Source organism: Callospermophilus lateralis, chromosome 11 (assembly GCF_048772815.1).
Source record: "Callospermophilus lateralis isolate mCalLat2 chromosome 11, mCalLat2.hap1, whole genome shotgun sequence".
NCBI classification, from domain to species: domain Eukaryota; kingdom Metazoa; phylum Chordata; class Mammalia; order Rodentia; family Sciuridae; genus Callospermophilus; species Callospermophilus lateralis.
The window spans coordinates 17,752,212-17,771,216 of NC_135315.1; positions in this window are offsets into that span (position 1 = coordinate 17,752,212).

A 19,005-nucleotide genomic window follows, 5' to 3' on the forward strand; every position below is an offset into this window, starting at 1 on the left:
ACAGAAGCCCCCAAACGGTGGGGGCACCGACCACAGCAGCCGAGACCCTCACCACCTGTCCCACTTCTACTGTGTGCCTGCGGGCATCCCCAGGGGTTTTAGAACGGGGGAATCCATGGAAAAGAGCAGGCTGGAGAAACTGGGGACCACCAAGGCAGTGCCAAGGAAAAGCAGGGTGTTGAGGAATGGAGGATTAAGACAGCTGCCAGGCTGGAAAAAGAGCAGGCACCGCAGAGGAGGGGGGAAATATCTTGTCGCTGTCACCACCAAGAATCTAGGATGGCCTCTGGACTTTGAGAATAATAATCTCTGATGTCTGCTAATTTCAGAAATACTTCCAAGCTCTTCACATTCATCCTATCAAAGGTATGTATTGATGTCCTCGTTTTAGAGATGGGGACACTAAGCTCGGAATGGTTAGTGACTCTTCCAAGGACACACAGCAAAGTAAGGGCAGAAACAGGCCTCCTCCCTATCCACCTCCAAAATCTACCCTGTCTTAGGGTTGCTGCCCTGGTCCCCCACTGATCCTCTTATCTAGGATGGGAGAGTATGAAGGGGTGGACCCTCAGGACTGGGGCTCAATCTCCAGCATGAAACTAAGACTCTTTCAATTGCTTCTCTCTGTTCCCATTTAATTTGTGGGGCTCCCCTTTGGCCCCACCCTACATGACCAGGGCTTTGGAGAGGGAGTGCCCACTGAATGAGCCCTGAACTTTCTCCAGGCAAGGCCAGTGCTATATGTGATCCCTTCCTTAATAGTTTCCTCCTCCTTCTGCCCTCAAACCACTGACAAGAGTTTCATCAGGAACTGGGAAATCATCAAATCTTGAGGAAGACCCTGGGATGAGCTGATCCCTTCTCCCACACTGACCTAATTTAAGCCTTTCTTCAGCCAAGGTGACCAGCATCCCAGGTTGTTGAGTTGTCATGTCCTAGCCAGGGACCCCCAAGGTGGGTCACAGCAATATTGTCCTTGAGCCTGCTGGGAAGGTGACCCATTGCTTGCCGGTTGCCATCTCTTCCATTCTGAAACAGATGATAAACCTTACCCTTGAGGCCTTGCCCTTGAGATTAAGGACTTCTCTTTTTCCTCTTTTTCTTTTTCTTTTTTTAAGAATTTAGCTCCTGGGCTGGGGATGTGGCTCAAGCGGTAGCGCACTTGCCTGGCATGCGTGCGGCCCGGGTTCGATCCTCAGCACCACATACAAACAAAGATGTTGTATCTGCCGATAACTAAAAAATAAATATTAAAAAAAAATTCTCTCTCTCCTTCCCCTCTCTACTCTCTCTTTAAAAAAAAAAAAAAAAAGAATTTAGCTCCTATTTCCTCAGTGGCCATTTCAGTTCATCAACAAATTTTCCATAGTACCAACTTTGTGCCCAGCCCAGTACTGTGTTTAGGATCCTTGGGATTCTGTGACCAAAAAGAAGAGTCCCTACCGCTCACAGCCTAGCAAGGGACAGACTCCACAGTAATCTGGGAGAATGACTACTTCAAGGCAGTCTGTGGGTTGAGGTGCCCATGCTTCCTCTTGCCCAGAACTACTTCTTTGAGGCTCAGCGGTAGAGCGCTTGCCTAGCACGTGGGAGGCCCTGGGTTCGATCCTCAGCATCACATAGAAATAAATAAATAGATAGATAGATACATAGATAGATAAAATTATTGTGTCCAACTATAATTGAAAAATAAATATTAAAAAAAGAACTACCTCTTTGAGGAAGGCAGAGAAGATATGAGTGTGCCCTACAGCTGAGAACCCAGAAAGACTGTAATGCAGCCACCGCCAGTCTAGGTCTTCAATCCCTGGGGTCCTCAGGTCATTACTTACCATCTGTTACCCAAAGCCTGGCAAAAATAAGGCTAGACTAAGTAAAACCACTTATGCTGAAAATTATCATTCCAGCAAGCCTGAGTCTTTCTCTCTCATGTTGATCAGAACCAGGAGTTACCAAATAATAATAATAATAATAATAAAAGAGAAAATATAATCAGCTTTAACCTATTAAATGTGCTTGGGGGCTGGGGATGTAGCTCAGTTGGTAGAGTGCTTGCTGCCTATGCACAAGACCCTCAGTTCAATCCCCAGTACCACCAAAAAAAAAAAAAAGACTATTCTTTATTGGGGCTGGGGATGTGGCTCAAGCGGTAGCGGGCTCGCCTGGCATGCATGCGGACTGGGTTTGATCCTCAGCACCACATACAAAAAACAAAGATGTTGTGTCCGCCGAAAACTAAAAAATAAATTTAAAAAAAATAAATGTGCTTGGCTGGGCAGAAAGTAACTCTCCAATCATGGTCCACAAAGGAGAAAATCCTACAGGGGAGGCTTGATGGTCAAGTTTGCTACCAATGCTTTGGTGGGTCTGTGCTGCCTCCTTCTGGGAACAGTTGGTATGACAGCCAAAACCAGTCAAGACTTTCCGCAATGAGTGAAATCAGGCAGGGGTGACATTTCATTTTGTTACACCTGATGGGGGGATTGTGCAATCGCTGGGGACACTCAAAGTTCAGGTTACTAGCAGATTTCCCTGAGAGTCACCTCCCTTCTTCCCTTCACTATTATTCCATAAGTGCCTCTACTTAAAAAAATAAAAAGGTAACAGTGCTGATGTATCTTTCCAGAGATACTTTGGGGACATACAAGTCACGTGTGTGTTGGGGGAGGGGGTGGTGTTGACAGAAATAGTAGCACACACTTCACACCATGCAGCACCTTGCTATTTTTACTTACTATACCTTACCTGCCATAGTCCTCCATCACAGGAATCTGTCATAACTTATTTTACTATTCCCCTGCTGGTAGAAACAGTGCTGCCTGCAGGAAACATTTTGGTGTATATATATTTGTTTGCACTTATGTGTATATCTGACTGGGATCAGTGGTGCCTTCTTGTAATCCCAGAGGTTTGGGAGGCTTAGGCAGGAGGATCACAAGTTCAAAACCAGCCTCAGCAACACAGCAAGACCCTGTCTCTAAATAAAATATAAAAAGGGCTGGGGATGTGGCTCAGTGATTAAGTGCCCCTGGGTTCAATCCCCGGTTTAAAAAAAAAAAAAAAAAACCTTATGTGTATATCTATAAGATAAATGTATAAATATGACATTGCTGGATCAAAGATCAAGTGTTCTTAAATTTTTGATAGGCAGTCACAGAATTGCCATCTAAAAGTTTACACTAATTTGTATCCCCAACAATGAACAAGATTACCCACATCCTCCCAAATGGGATAATAATAGGCCTTTGATCTCAGGTGAGGCCTCTTTGAAAGTCCAGGTTACATGACCTGTCTCTTTGGACTATGGATTTCTCCAAGGTAAGAACTGTGTCTCTTCCATCCCTGAATCTCTAGGACAGTCTCTAGAAGTATTTGCTTAAGGCCACATGTGTGGTGCACACCTTTAATCCAAGCTATTCAGGAGGTTGAAGCAGGAGGATCACAAGTGCAGGGATAGCCTAATAACTTAGTGAGACAGTGTCTCAAAATAAAATTTAAGGGCTGAGGTTGTGGCTCAACTGTAGAGCACTCGCCTATCACGTGTGAGGCCCTGGGTTCAATCCCACATAAAAATAAATAAGTAAAATAAAGGTATTGTGTCCAACTACAACTAAAAAAATAATTAAAAAAAAAAAAAAAAAAAACATAGGGCTGGGGATGTGGCTCAAGTGGTAGCGCGCTTGCCTGGCATGCGTGCAGCCCGGGTTCAATCCTCAGCACCACATACAAACAAAGATGTTGTGTTCGCCGAAAACTAAAAAATAAAATATTAAAATTCTCTCTTTCTCTCTCTCCCTCTCTCACTCTCTCTTTAAAAAATAAATAAATAAAATTGAAAAAGGACTAGGAATGTAACTCAGTGATAGGGTACTTTCCTATTACAGGGGAGGCCCTGGGTTCAGCTTCCAGTACTATATAAAAAAAAAAAAAAAAAAGTGTTTGCTAAATATTGAATGAAAGATATAGGACTGCATTTTGGCAGGGCTCTGGATGGATCGATAGATCAATGAAGGTGACAGCTGTGCTCCAAAGCCCTCAACTCAGCCAGACACTCCAGAGTGAGAAAGGTGACCACATGCCTCTGGTAGACTATTTCAGAGACTAAAACTCTTAATCTAAGGTTAATTTGGTGTTAACCAAAGAGTTTCTCCTGCCTCCCTCTGCTGAACTTTCAGGGGCAGCATGAAAATCAAGAGGGCCAATCTGGATTTAAATCCTGGCTCTGCCACTTCAATGGGGGACTTAAATGATCGCCATTAGCAATCTCAGTAGCCCTCATCAGAGAAATGGAATTAGAAAAACCACCAACTAATGGGGTTGTTTGTGTTTCATCCTTGGATCCCCCCATCCCCAAATCATTGTTACCCCCAGATGCATTTCCTTTGGTCTTTACCCCTCCTCATTCAGCCTCAGTCATCTGGCAAGTTTGTCCTACAGATAACCCCACTCCCAGACTATTGCTTCATCTTTATCATCCTCACTTCCACTTTTAGTGCTCTGGGTGCAAAGGACTTTATGCATAGTACTTTTTTTTTTATTTTTTTTTAGGTGCTGGGGCTGGAACCCAGGGCCTCTTGCATGCTAGGCAGGTGTTCTACTACTAACCTCAGCTCATATGCAGAGTAATTTTAATATTCTGCTCTAGATATTTTCTAATTTTTATTAGGAGTTTTTCAACCCAAGAATTACTTAGAAGTGCATTTTGACATTTTCAAATGCATGGAATTATCTTTTTTTAGATTGTCAATTTCCAATTTAGCCCAGGACTGCCAGGCTGAGCAGAGTGGGTGGGCTGAGGAAGCTGCTTAGACATCCAAGGCCATTCTCATGGCTAGGGGTCACTTATAGTGGGTAGCAGACCCTTGCACCTGGTAGGCAGTAAGTGTTTTTATTTTATTTTTCTTGTACCAAGGATTGAACCCAGGGGCACTTAACTGTTGAACCACATCCCTAGCCCTAGTTGTTTTTGTTTTTGTTTTTGTTTGAGACAGGGTCTTGCTAAGTTACCTTGGGCCTCACTGGGTCCTAAGCTGGCTTCAAACTTGTGATCCTCCTGCCTCAACCTCCCAACTCACTTGGATTACAGGCATGTGCCATTGCACCCAGCAGGGTAGGTTTTTAATGAATGCTGGTGGAAGGAACACTTATGGCAGACCTGCTTAACACCGGGTGTTGAGTCCCTAGAAGTGTCTTGTTCAGTTTGATTCTCATGGTAATGTGCCTGGGTTGGTATTATTAGCCCCTGTTCTGGTTTGAATGTGTCCCCCAAAGATCCCATGTTGGAAAATGTAATCCTCAATGCAACATTAGGAATGGGCCCTTTAAGAGGTGGATAGGGCAGAGAACTCAATAATGGACTCATGTGTTCTGGGAGGGAGTTCCTGATAAAAAAAAGGTGAGTTCACCTCCCTTGGGCACACCCCTACACAAGATGCTTTCCACCCTGTTAGGAGGCAGAAAGGGGGCCTTCGCCAGCTATAGATCATCAGGTTTGCATTTCTCATAACTATAAGAAATAAATTTCATTTCTTTATAAATTACCTAGTTTCAGGTATTCTGTTATAGCTATCCAAAACTGACTATGACAGCTCCATTATGCACAGATGAGAAGACTGGGGATCAATGAGATGAAGTGACTTTTCCAAAATCAAGAAGATGGCAGATCAGAGACAAGTACAGGAGGAATGTGGAAGAATTAGACCCAGGAAGAGCTCCCAACCTAGAGGGGGAGTGCTGAAGGAAGGTCTGTGTGTCCCGGGACCACTGAGGAAGGAATGCTAATCTTAGAGGACTCCCAGCATGTGTGAGTTTAGGGCAATAAGTCAATTGAAACCCACTTACTGTCCATCTAAATATTTAAAAGTTGCCAGGAGCAGTGGTGCATGCCCACAATCCCAGTCTGTAATCCTAGCTACTTGGGAGACTGAGGTAGGAGGGTCATAGTTTAAGGTCAGCCTGGGTAATTTGGCAAGATCTGTCTCAAAATAATAAATAAAAGGGGCTGGGGATATAGCTTAGTAGTAAAGTACCCCTGAGTTCAATTCCTGGCACTACAAAAATACATGCCTAAATAAAAATAAATATTTAAAGTTATAAATCAAACCAACACAGATAAATAAAGTGAATTCTACATTCTTACCCTGGCATATATACTTTCTACAGGAAAGCCAAGTTCACATAAAAATTCTAGAAACACAGCTCTGCACTGGAATATGACTGTTTAGAGAGAGCCCCCACTTTCCCTCCCCACACCTAGCTCTGTCCTGCATTATGAAGGCTCCCGCCACCCACACATGTAGATACCTCCACTGCATATCCATCCATATTTCACCAACAGCACCCTTAACATCTTCTCTGCTGGGGGCTCTGCACACCTTCCATGTACTCTGCCCTTAGAAGAGCAGGGATGAGGTCTGAGCAAGCTTGGGACCTCTGGGCAGGGAATGCTAAGTCCCAGGGGCAGAAGATCTCCTAGCCCTGTGCAATCCAATATGGTAGCCACTAGCCACACCTGGTTAGTGAAATTTTAACTACTCAAAAGGAAATAATTTTGTGTGTTTTCTTGATCCTGGAGCTTGAACTCAGGGCTGTGTACATGCTAGGCAATTGCTGTACCACTTAGCAATATCCCCAGTGCCAGGGTGGAAAAAAAAAATTTTAAATTCAGTTCTTCAATCACATTAAGTCACACTTCATGTGCTCAACAGGCACATGTGGTTAGTGGCTACCACATTGCACAGTACAGTTGGTAAACACTTCCTCATTGAAGAAAATTCTACTGGTCAGTGCTGGTCTAGAAGGGAGGCAGGGCTCCTAGGGACCTGCTCACCCAGAGGGGAGGGACACAGCTGGAGGAGCCAAGAGTGGGACCCTTCTTGCCCAGGTGTAAAAGCAGAATAGCCTGAGAAGTTGGGAAGGCTACACAGAGAGTGACATTTGAGCTTTTGATGGAGTAGCAGCAGAGGGTAGATAAAGGAAAGAAAATGTCAGTTTCAGACAGAGAAAACAGTATGCAGCAATGATCTGTTGAGAGAAATACCACAAGATTGGAGTAAGGGGTATGGTGCTCAAGAGGAGAGGAGGGATCTGGAAGGATCCACAGGCCCAACTCTCAAGGTTTGGGAGGACATACTAAGGGATGTGAGACTTGAGCTGGGTGGCTGACAGAGTCAGGTGTGGTCGGAGGAACATGATCAGCCACATCTGATTGTGGCTTCAGTGAAGAAGAAGGAAGACTTGAGGATCAGATGCAGAATTCATTTTTAACCACAGACCAGGAAGAAGAAGCAGAGGGGAAGGAAGGGAGAGAGCTTCCTTCTGTGGTGAAGACTTGGCTTTCATGAAAAGGTAAAAACTAGCTCAGGTGCTGGAGAGATGGTGAGGTCACCACAGGACAAGAATAAAGGAGGCAGAACGGATTGAAGAGAAGTAAACATCTCCACTTTAGATTCATGGACTCTGAGGGGCATCCAGGGGGTCAGTCCAAGCAGGAGGGTGGAGATGCAGGGCTGCCCTCCTGGGCGTTGAATAAGAGAGCGGATGTTGAAGCTACTAGAAGGCTGAGCTCTCCCCAGGGATGTGAACCAGAACAGAAAATGACAGGATGTTTTCACTGGGGTTCAGGGAATGCGCAAAAAAGACCAGGACCTAAAGAAATCCTGACAAGCACCTCCTGCAGGAGCAACTCCACAGCTGGCTACCTCTGTGTCTCCCAGGGCAGCCAGCTCCTCACTGCATCATTTGTTGATGAAGGCGATGGGCGGAGACTGGCGAAGCCAAACTTGGCCTCCAGAGATTTCAGGGAGGTGGAAGCTAGCCATATCCTGGAGGAGGTCAAGAGGTTGAGGACTCTGGAATTGGGAATTAGGGTGTCCCTAGAGGCCTTCAAAAAGAGTGCTCTCAAGAGCAGCTGCTGGATTTCAGCATGAAAAGAAGGGGGAAAAGAGAGACAGAGCCTAGGTTGGCCATCGGCAGAGAGAAAACTCACGGAATTAATGGTGTTAACCTGTTTTGAAAATCTTTTTTTTTTTTTAGTTGTAGATGGACACCTTTATTTTATTTATTTATTTTTATGTGGTGCTGAGGATCAAACCCAGTGTCTCACATGTGCTAAGCAAGTGCTCTATCACTAAGCTACCACCCCAGCCCTGAAAATTTAATTTTTGACAGACAATTTGAGGCTTAATCCTCAGAGGCTCAGGAGTTTTGTGAACCCCTGAAGGGGGAAAAAAATCATCCCAAGAATAGGATTTGTATTCTCATCAGGGGTTCATAGTCTGAATCTATGATTAAAGAAACACCAGACAAATCCAAAATGAGGAGTGTTTAATTAAAAGCAAAAGGGGAGCCAGGTGTGGTGGGGCAGGCCTGTAATCCCAGTGACAACAGAGGCTAAGGAGGGAGGACTAAAATTTTGAGGCCAGGCCCGAAGGGTGGTGCATGCCTATAATCCCAGCAGCTCGAGAGGCTGGGGCAGGAGGATCCCAAGTTCTAAGCCAGTCTCAGCAAAAGCAAGGGGCAAAGCAACTCAGTGAGACCCTGTGTCTAAATAAAATATAAAATAGGGCTGGGGATGTGGCTTAGTGGTCAAGTGCCCCTGAGTTCAATCCCTGGGTTCAATCTCTGGTATATTAAAAAAAAAAAAAGCAAAAGAGGAGGAGCTCTTTGAAAACGTATCATGAAAGATAAGAATTGCTCCAGATTAAGGAAGCATAAAGAGACCAGGCGAAGTGACACATGCCTGTAATCCCAGCAGCTCAGGAGGCTGAGACAGGAGGATCTCAGGTTCAAAGCCAGCCTCAGCAATGGCGAGGTGCTAAGCAACTCAGTGAGACCCTGTCTCTAAATAAAATACAAAATGGGGCTGGGGATGTGGCTCAGTGGTTGAGTTCAATCCCTAGTACCCCACCACCCCAAAAAAAAAGAAGCATAAAGAGACATATGCAGTGTTTGATCATGGTCTGTATCCTACACTAAAAGGAAAATATTCTAAAGGATCATTATTGAATTAGTGGATAACACTGGAGTGTGGACAGTAGATTAAAAGTCATCAATGTTAAATTTCCTGCTAGTCTCAGTAGCACACACCTATAATTCCAGCAACTTAGAAGTCTGAAGCAGGAGCATCACAAGATTGAGGCCAACCTAGGTGATTTAGCCAGACCCTATCTCAAAAAAAAAAAAAAAAAAAAAAAAAAAAAAAAAATTTAAACAGGACCTTAATTAATGAATTAATTTCCTGAAGGAGAAAGTCAACTATGGTGATGCAAAAGAATATCCTATATTTAGGAAGTAAATGCCCATTGAAGTATTTGTGGGCCAAGGTGCATGACAGCTTCCACTTACTCTCAGTTCAGAAAGTAATATATACATATGTATGTATTTGTGTGGGATCCAATCCAGGACCTTAAGCATGCTAATCACATTCTGTATCACTGAGCCACGCCTACACCCAACACATACATTTTAATATACATATAAAATTATATATATTTTTGGGGGGGTGTACCAGGAATTGAACTCAGGGGCACCCAACTACTGAGTCACATCCCTAGCTCTATTTTTTATTTTATTAGAGACAGGGTTTCACTGTGTTGCTTAGTGCCTTGCTAAATTGCTGAGGTTGGCTTTGAACTTGGGATCTTCCTGCCTCAGCCTTCCGAGTTGCTGGAATTGCAGGCGTGTGCCACAGTGCCCGGCAAAAATATATATTTTATACATGAAGAGAAAGTGCACAAAATTTTAACAACTGGTGAATCCAGGTAAAACACATAAAGAATCTTCGTATCTTCTTGAAACTCTTTTGTAAGACTGAAATTATTTCCAAATAAATTTTTTTTTAAAATGCAACCACAAAAATTTCCAAACCAGGCGCCTTCTAAAAGTTAGGGATCTCTATTCTGCTCTTTTCCCCTAGTTCTGGCAGGGAGCTGGCCCAGGGTGGGCCTTTCCGTTGGTCAGAGTCCTGGATGAACAGGGTGGAATTAAGGGCACAGGTGGTGAGCGGAAGGGCAAGGGCCCGCTGTTTCGGGACATTCATCAACCCGAGACTTTTTTTTATTTGACAGCTTTGGGGAGACAGCAGACCCTGACCAGGAGTGACTCATCTGTGGAACCCCAGAGCGGTGGGGGAGCCCCGCCCCGCAGGGAGGACCCCGACCGGCAGGTGCCGCTGTTGAGCCAGCTCTCGGGGAACCTGGCTGAGGCTCAGCTTGGCACTGGGAGCTGGTCAGCTCAGGGGTTTTCTTCCAGAACCCAGCCCACCAGGGACTGTGAATGGCCTCGCTCATCTTTGCCCCACTCTGGCCTCCCGCTTCCAGGGTTTCAGCTTCCCCGTACTCCCGCCCCACCACGGATGCCCCAAGGCAACCCTTCCGATGATGCCAAGTGGAGGAGGGGAGGTACTCAGGGACAAGCTGCAGTCCTTGGCCTTAGAGTCTCCGTAGCAAATTAATCCTTCCCTTTCCTCCACCCCAACCCCCTCTCTCCCTCCTCCTCCACATCCTCCTCCTCTTCCTGAGCAGCGTGATCAAAACAAACACACCTCCTCAGCCCATCCCACGCCTGCCTGGGCCTTTTCTCTGAGAATTGTAGATTCTGAACTCCAGCTCCTTCTGCTGGATGCAGGGTAGAGCTCGGAAAAGGGGTGCAGGATGCTGGGTTAGGGAAGGGGTTTGATAATGTCCTGTGATATTATTTCTTCTCCATATGGGAAGGAGTTGCCCTCACAGGTCTTCTGCAGTCCTGTGGGCTGGGACGTGGAGGAGTCTTTCCTATCTGGGATGTGAAGTGACCATTTATTTCAGTTCTCTGCTGGCCTACCCTGGCTCCAAGGAGGACTAATATGCTCACTAACTCCTTCAACAATTTTTCATTGAACTTTAGCGCTGTGCGAGGTGTTAGGAGCTTTACCTAATTCAAGCAAGCACCTTAAATCCTAATTAGGACCATCAGAGACAGGTACCATACCCTAAGATGACTTGTCCAAAGAGCCAGCTTAATCCAGTGCTTCTCTATGACTTCTCCCAACCAACCCATCAGGGTTCACCTCTTTCCTCTTCCAGGTCTCCTCACTTGATAAATCCCAGTTACCAGGTCTTACCAGTCTCCAAAAATTTGTCCTAATGGTACCCCCATTCTACCAGGCTGGACCTCAGACCATAGTGACTGGCTTGGGACAGTAAACCTTGGGGCTGTGCACTAGCCCTTACTATGTGGCCTTTCAGGAGTTCCTTAGGGGTTGGAGGTCTAGCTCAGTGGGAAAGCATGTTTTAACATCGGAGAGGTCCTGGGTTCAATCCTCAGCACACACCAAAAAACAGGGAAAAAAAAAAAAAAAAAGGAGAAGGAAAAGGAGAAGGAACGAACAAGAGGAAGGAAGAAGGAAAGAAAAGTTCCTCAACTTCCTCAATTTCTCATCTATACAACAGTGTTAAGGAGCAACACCTTTTTCATGGAGCTTTCAAGAGGGTAAAATAAGAGATGCATAGAAAGTGTTTAGACTTAATTTTTTTAAAATTTTTTTGGTACTGGAGATTGAACTCAGAGGGTCTCTACCACTAAGCAACACCCTAGCTCCTTTTATTTTCTCCCTAAAAAATGAACCTTAGCTACTTGGGAGGCTGAGGCAGGAGGATTGCAAATTGGAAGACATCTGGGTAACTTAGTAAGACCCAGTCTGAAAATTTTTTAAAAGGTCTGAGGATGTAGCTCAGTGGTTCTTCAGCACCTGGGTTCAATCGCCAGTACCAAAAATAGATAGACAGATGATAGATAAATAAATAAAAAGGACTGGGAGCACTGGGGATGTAGCTCAGTTAAAGAGCACTTGTCTAGCATGAGTGAAGCCCTGTGTTAAATCCCTAATACTAAAATAAATAAATAAATAAATCTATATGAGTCTACTTTTTTTGTTTCAATACTAAGGATTGAACCCAGGGCCTTGCACATACTAGGCAGGCACTGCTAGGCAGCTACACACCCAGTCCTTTATTCTGAGGCAGAGTCTCACTAAATTGCCCAGGCTGGTCTCAAACTTGTTATCTTCCTGCCTCAATCTTTCTCCTCATTGCTGGGATTACAGACACATGCCACCATACCTAGTTCATGGACAAATTTTAACAGTGCCTAACAGCCTAGCACTGCATATTGTGTAAGATTACATACACACTTAGGTAATAGAAAGAAAAGAGTAGCTGGATAAGGTGGCACACTCCAGCAATTCCAGTGACTTGGGAAGCCAAGGCAGGAGGAACACAAGTTCCAAAATATCCTCAGCAATTTAAGGAATCCTGTCTCAAAATTAAAACAATAAAAAGGAAAAAGAATGGAAGCAAAGATAAAAATTTAAATTTAAAAAATGACAAGGGTGGGGCTGGGGATGTGGCTCAAGGGGTAGCGCGCTCGCCTGGCATGCGTGTGACCCGGGTTCGATCCTCAGCATCACATACAAAACAAAGATGTTGTGTCCACCGATAACTAAAATAAATAAATAAAAATATAAAAAAAAAAAATGACAAGGGCTAGGGTAAAGCTCTCTGGGTTGAATCCCCCCTACCAAAAGGGGCTGGGTTTGTGACTCAGTGGTTGAGCACTTACCTCAAATGAGTGAGGTACTGGGTTTGATCCTCAGCATCACATAAAAAAATAAATTAATAAAGAATTTTCACCTGTAACACTAAAGTGACTCATGGCATGTCCCTAAATTATTTGCATAAAGGATGCTTTAAAAGAGAGAGAAAGAAAGCTAAAAAGAAAAGGCTTGGGGGGGTGGGTGATAAATACCAAATGCAGAATAGGTTTTCTTTTAGTGGGAGAGAGGAGACTGAGATATGCCCAGGAGACTTCAAATGTTTTTCTAGCTTTATTTCTTAAGCTGTTTGGGATTTTTGTTTGTTTTTGTTTTTATTTTGGTACTGGGATTGAACCCAGGGACACTTTGCAACTGAGCCACATCCCCAGCCCTTTTTATTTTGAAACAGGGTCTTGTTAAGTTGCCCAGGCTGGCTTAGAACTTGGGATACACACCTGTATCAACCTCCCATGTAGCTGAGATTACAAGCCTGTGCCACCACAGGCTAATGGTTCATTCATGGGTGTTCACTCTATTATTCTGAGTATTCTTTATTTGTTCAATTAAGATAGTTCATAATTAAAAGAACTCAGTGTTTAAAAGTTAAGAAAGAGGGGCTAGAGTCGTGGCTCAGCGGTAAAGTACTCGCCTAGCATGTGCAAGGCCCTGGGTTCAATCCTCAGCACTACATATAAATAAATAAAATAAAGGTATGTGTCCAACTATAACTAAAAAATAAATATTAAAAAAAAAAAACAAAGTAAACAGCCGGGTGAGATGGCTCATGCCTGTAATCCCAGTGGCTTGGGAGACTGAGACAGGAGGATTATGAGTCTCGGCAAATCAAAGCCAGCCTCAGTGATTTAGCAAGTTCCTAAACAACTCAGTGTCTCTAAATGAAATATAAAAAGGGCTGGGGATATGGCTCAGTGGTTAAATGTCCTTGAGTTCAATCTCCAGTACAAGGGGAAAAAAAGACAACAAAACAGAGTAGGGAGGAAATTGTGTTTTATTTATTTTTGTCTTTCTAACACCTACCTACCCAGTGCCTGGCATCCAACAAACATTTGGTGAATGAAAGACCACTTGATCATTGGACCAGTAAACCATTGGAACCAGAGTTCAATGCCGGTCTTCCCACGACAAATCCCAAGTCCAGGGTACTTGGCACCCTGCCGCAAATAGGGGGAGAAGGGATAGTGAAGGTTACAACCTGACTCCGCACTCTCTGTACCTGAGCAGAATTACAGAATTACTGAATTAAAGAGCACAAAAACAGAACAAAATGATTTCATTAATAGGAACCCTGCAAATTCAGAATCGAGTGGCCCAAATTTCTATAAGTCAATACTTTCAAAATCTTTTAACAACTCTCTTTTTATTGAAAGCTTTTAAGATTTGTCTATACAATACACGCAGCTGGATTCTTTTGTCTCTTCTACATTATTGCACTGTCCTCTCCATTGGACAGAAGTGAGGGTTCTCTAAGCCAAGGTCTGGTCCAAACAGGTTGTGGTGCAGATTTGAATGCTGCAAGAGAATAAATGAACAGCCTTTAGAGAATTAAGTCTTTGAGAGCATAGATGCCACTAATTGCAGATGCATTTTATCTGTTTATTAGGCCCCTGTGGGATGCAGCCTCTGAGAAAAGCACTTTTTGCAGCTCAGAACTTACCGAAGCATGTCCAGCCTTGAGGGGGCTTCTAGGAATGCAAACGAGGGGCCTGTGCAGTGTACTCAGCTCCCACCTAATGAGCACACTGAAGGGGATCTGTGGGCTTTGAGGAGTGTTTTTAAAGAGGTCTTACTTCTATGGGAGACTGATTATTTGCTTAACTCCAATCAGAGCCAATAGTTTGAAGAGTTGTGAATGATGCTACCAGTGGCCCCTTGAGAAGCCCATCTGGTCATTGCATCCCTGCCTCGTGGCACATCTGTCTGAACAGCCGATTTCTCTCCCTCCCTGATATGTACCAAGGCAAGATCTTAACTGGGCAACACTGATGAATACACAGGTGCTATTGTGTCTGATTCCCCTCGAGAACACTCTCATGCAGACTTGCTGTTCAGCCTGTCTTCTTGCAACCAGCAGCCCCCACCAAGAAGGTTGAAATCAATGAAACAAACATTCATTCACTTATTTATCAGTCTAATATTTAATAAAAGCCTGTTAGTGCTAGTCATTGAGATGACTAAAATGTTCTCTACCCTCAGGATCTCAGTCAAGCTAACAAATCATTAGGATTTGGTCAATGATGGAGGGAAATACGAGTCAGACTCCAGAGGAGGGTGGACTGGATGCTTATCTACCTCCATATCATAGTCTAGCTGGTATGGCTATAACAAAATACCACAGGCTAAAAGGAAAAGAAATGTATTATCTTCCAGTTCTGGAGGCTGAGGAATTCCAGATCAAGAGACCCACATCTGGTGAGGGTCTGCATGCTATTGTCATCTATGTCAGAAAACAGAAGGCACAGGGGCAAGAGATGATACTGGGATCGAACCAGAGGAAGGGGGCAGAACTCATCCTTTTAATCAAGGATGTAGTCCCTTTATAACTTTCCCCATTCAAATTTGATGGATTAGTGGATTAATTCATTCATTTTGAATGTCCATGACCTTATCACATCTTATTAGGCCCCCACCTCCCAATACTGTCACATGGGGGTTGTTTCCAACCTTTGAACTTTGGGGACACATTCAAACCATAATACTCCCCAAACTTACCCAAAGCTCCGCCCCGATAGGTACCTTGCTTCCCAGCCATGCCCAACACCTGCCTTCCCAGGTCATTTCTCTGGGTCTTTGTCCTACTGTGCTCTCTGTGAGTAATGCCATCTCCTCTCTGACAAATCCCTGCTCCTCCCCCAAAATCCAGCTAAAAATGATAAGCCCCACCTGGCAGGGTGCTACATGCCTATAACCCCAGTAACTCAGAAGGTTGAGGCAGGAGGATCGCAAGTTTGAGGCCAGCATTGGCAACTTAGTGAGACCCTCGCTCAAAATTTTAAAAAGTCTAGCAGCATGACTCAGTGGTAAAGCACCCCTGGATTCAATTTCTAGTACCAAAAGAAAAAAATAAAAAGGTAATTCCCAAATTCAGGAGGGTGGTTCATCTGGAATGATGCAGCTGGGGAAGAAAATCCTGTCAAATCATTTTTCATGTTTGAGTTCCTAAGTAGGCTCTTCGTTTTACTGTTCTATGTATACCTTTCTCTTATCTGAAACATCTCACCATAACATATTTCAAAAGAGACTCCACTCAAGCTCTCCCTTTACTTTGATCCCCATTTCTTGCTATGCTTTGTCTTTCTAATATCTTGACAAGACTATCCCTGACTGTCAGCCAAAAAGCAACTTTCTGTTTCTATAAATGCATGGAAGTGATTGTTATTACACTACTGTGCCAGTTACCTCTAGGGTGGGGCTACTGAAGGAGGAGGGTAACGCTTCAGGAACAACCACTGCAATGTTGCTTTTTATCAGGAAGTGGGTACATGGGTGTCTGTTTTATAGTCAAATAGTTTATGACAAATATTTGACCCAGGAAGGGTGGCACATGCCTATAATCCCAGCAACTCAGGAGGCTGAGGCAGGAGGATCAAAAGCTTGAAGTCTGGGCAATTTAGTGAGACCTTATCTCAAAATAAAAAAATAAAAAGAACTGGAGATGTAGCTCAGTGTAGCACTCCACTGGGTTCAATTTCTAGTGCCTATATAAGCCTACACACACACACACACACACACAGACACACACACACGAATATTTGAATATTCAAGTAATATAGATTAATATGCATATATATATATATGTATATATGTTTAGCATGCACAAAGCCAGGGGTTTGATCCCCAGCACAAGAAAGGAAGAAAGGAAAGAAAGAGGGAAGAAGAGAGAGAGGGAGGAAAAAAAAGAAAGAAAAGAGATAGGCATGACCCTCTGCTAGATGTGGAAGGTACACTGAGCAATGGGACTTGACTTGCTGGTGCAAAGCAGATGATATTAAAGGAGACCCAAGGCTGTCGTAAGTCACTGTAGTGAGCCATATTGGGGTGGTGAAGAGATGGGCACTGGAGTCAGACTGCCCAGGTTCAAGACTTGATGTGATCTTTTATTAGCCCCATGACACTGGGCAACTTACTTCAACTTCTTTAACCTGCAGAATGCTTATAGGGAATAAATAAGATGAAGTGTGTAAAATTTGCACTGGTTGGCATCTAATAAGTGTTAGATATTGTAATTACTTGTGTTATGACTTAATAATCATGTGACTCCACACAAGTCATTTCAGTTCCCCAAAACTCAGCCTCCCCATCTGTGAAATAGGAATCTGACCACTGTACCCAAAGAAATTCACTTGAATGAAACCACCTTGAACCCTTCAGGGTGCTTCATAAATGAGGATTAGCATTTAAAAGCATTAAAAAGCCAGGTATGGCTCACAGGTAGAACCAGCAACCAAGGAGCTGAGGAAAGAGGCTCACAAGTTAAAGGCCACAGAGAGTAATTCAATTTCTAGTACCAAAAGAAAAAAATAAGAAGATAATCCCCAAATTCAAGAGGGTGGTTTCAGGTTTGAGACTCTGTATCAAAATAAAATTAAAAAAATGTTTGGGATGTAGGTCGGTGGTAGAGCATTTGCTTAGCACGTGCAAGGCCCTAGATTTAGTCCCTAGTACAAACCCAAGGCCTGGGATATCCCCTAGAACAATTAAATGAGAATTTCTTTTTTCTTTTCTTTTTTTCTTTTTTTTGGTACCAGGGATTGAATCCAGGGGTGCTCTACCACTGAGCCAATCTCCAGCCCCTTTTTATATTTTATTTAGAGACACAGCCTCACTAAATTGCTGAAGCTGGCTTTGAACTCACAATCCTCCTGTCTCAGCCTCCTGATCCACTGGGATTAGAGGCATGCACCACAATGCCCAGCTTAAGCACTGGAACTTTTTAAAAACTCTCCCAATTTGCTGGATGCAGTAGCACATGTCTGTAATTCCAGCAACTCAGGAGGCTTCAGGCAGAAAGGATAGCAAGTTCAAGGCCATCCTTGGCAATTTAGGGAAACCCTGTCTCAAAATAAAAAGGGCTGGAGCCAGGTGTAGTGGTACATGCCTGTAATCTCAGCAAATAGGGAAGCTGAGGGAGGAGGATCACAAGTTCAAAGTCAGCCTCAGCAATTCAGGGAAGCCCTAAGCAACTTAATATTAATAAGACCCTGTCTCGGAAAAAAAAAAAAAAAAGGGCTGGGATATGGTTCAGTGGTTAAGAACTCCTGGATTCAATCCCCCAGTACTGAAAATAAGAAATAAAACTTTCCCACGTGACTCTAGCAGGAAAATTTCCCAATGGGCAGTCAGATTGAGAAGTAGTGATTTATTGCCAGGTGTGGTGGCACATGTCTATAATCCCAGCAGCTCAGGAGGCTGAGGCAGGAGGATTTCGAGTTCAAAGCCAGCCTCAGCAACTTAGCAAGGCCTTATCTCTAAATAAAATATAAAAAAAGCTGGGGATGTGACTCAGTGGTTAAGCCCCTTGGGTTCAGTCCCTGGTATCAAAAAAAAAGAAGTAGTGATTTATTAGACATAGGAGTTCTGCAAGAGGAGATAGCAGGGAAGCAGTCATGTAGAAAGTCTTCTAGAAGAGCCAAGTGGTGGTTGCCAGGGACTGGGGGTGGGAAGTAGGGAGTTATTGTTTAACGTGTACAGAGCCTTAGTTTGAGAAGATGAAGAGTTCTGGAGATGGAGGGTGGTGATGGTTTCACAACAATGTGCACGTATTTAATGTCTGAACTGTATGCTTAAAATGATTAAGATGAGGGCTGGGGATGTGGTGCAGTGGTAGGGCACTTGCCTAGCATGCATGAGGACCTGGGTTTGATTCCCAGACCTATAAAAATAAAGATGATGATTATTAAAAATGGTTAAATGGTACAATATTATGTTATGTACATTTTATAATGAAAAGGAATACAACAGAGTGTCATAGATTTAGATTTAGAAAGATATATAATACAGCCTAAAGGAGTATTTTGCCTGCCTCTTTCCAAGATATCTATAACTGCATGTCTGTCTATCTATCTTTATATATAGATCTATAAATACATGCTTTGAGTGGAGATCTGGACAAGTACAACTTTTAAATGCATGGAAAAAATTAACAATCTAAGAATATCTACGAATCTTCAGTAAAAGATTAATAAAAGGGAATGGAGTTATCAGATAGTAAAGCATACTATGCAGATATAATAACATTTTTTGATTTATTTTTTACTTTTTGGCAGTACTGGTAATAAACCTAGGCTGCTCTACCACTAAGCCACACCTCCAACCTTTCTTTTAAATTTTATTTTGAAAGAGGGTCTCGCTAAATTGCTGAGGATGGCCTGGAATTTGTGATCCCCTTGCTTTAGTTTCCTGAGTAACTGGGATTA